This window comes from Arachis ipaensis, chromosome B05 (genome assembly GCF_000816755.2).
Source record: "Arachis ipaensis cultivar K30076 chromosome B05, Araip1.1, whole genome shotgun sequence".
In the NCBI taxonomy this organism is placed as follows: Eukaryota; Viridiplantae; Streptophyta; class Magnoliopsida; order Fabales; family Fabaceae; genus Arachis; species Arachis ipaensis.
This window is the reverse complement of record NC_029789.2, coordinates 141,715,259-141,716,724: the sequence shown is the minus strand read 5'-3', so window position 1 is coordinate 141,716,724 and position 1,466 is coordinate 141,715,259.

Here is a 1,466-nt window from a genome sequence, read left to right as displayed (position 1 = left end):
ATATTTTTATAGATTTTTTTTATAAATTTATTATTTGACTTTTTTAATTAATAATTTTAAAAAAAAATCCAAACCTAACTTGTTCAATAAAATGAACCAAGTTAAATCGAGTCGAGCCACAAATTTTCGTCGAATAGCTTATCTATTTTCACTTTCAGATTCCTCGATAAAAAAGGAATAGGAGATTAATGTAATGCTATATTTTCAATTAAAAGATATTTACGTGCAATTGAAAACTCGATATTTTTTTGGTGTGTAAATATTAATCTCAAAGATGATTTCTAAGCTTAACACTAAACTCTTATTATTTTCTTATGTATTGGAAAAAATTTAAAAACGAGTTAGATAACGAGTCTTCATGAATATATCAGCAGTGTGATCTAGTATTTCAATAGTGATGAGACGAACAACATTAATAAGGATGTGTTGTCGAACAAATTGACAATCAATCTCAATGTGCTTGGTGCATTCATGAAACACATCATTATGGGCAATTTGAATAGCACTGTAGTTGTCATAAAAAAATCAGTGGAGGACGATTGCGGTGCACTCAAGTCTTCGAGAAGCCAACGAATCGAGACACCTCAACAGTGGTGTCAGCGAGAGCACGGTATTCAACTTCCGTGCTTGATCGAGCAGTGAATGTTTGCGTCTTAGCTCGCCAGGAAATGAGAAATCCGCCAAGAAACAAACAATAACCAGTAGTAGAACAACGATTAGTGGGATCACCAGTCTAATCAGCATCTGAGTACGTCTGAAGAGATAAAGATGAATGAGCAGAAAAATAAAGGTCATAAAATAGGGTGCCTTTGTCGTAGCGAAGAACGCGAAGAACTGCCGCATAGTGAGTAGTACGAGAAGTTGACAAGAACTGGCTAAGAACATGAACCATATAGGCAATGTCTGATCGGGTGACAGTTAAGAAGACTTGTCCTCCTACTAACTGCCGATAAAGAGTAGGATTATCCAAAACAGTGCCATCTATATGAGCAAAATGAACATTAGGCTTAAGAGGAGTAGACTCAGTGCGACTATCTGTAACACTGGCTCGAGCAAGAAGATCTGAAGCATACTTAGTTTGAGAGAAATAGATACCATCATCTGTGGATATGACCTTGAGACTAAGAAAATAACTGAGAGAACCAAGATCTTTCATCTCAAAAATACGGTGAAGGGAGTCTTTAAGATTAGAGATACCATCAATATCATCTCCAATAATGATCATATCATCAACATACAAAAGTAGAATAACAACTCCACGTTCACTTTTATGAATAAAGAGAGCATTCTCATGAGAGCTGCAAGCAAAACCGAGATTACATATAGTGGTGCTGAACTTGTCAAACCATTCGCAAGGAGCTTGCTTAAGATCATAAAGTGCCTTGCGAATGAGACAAACTTTGCTAGAAGGACAAGGATAACTCGGAGGGGGTTTTATATAGACCTTCTTTTTCAAATCTCCATTA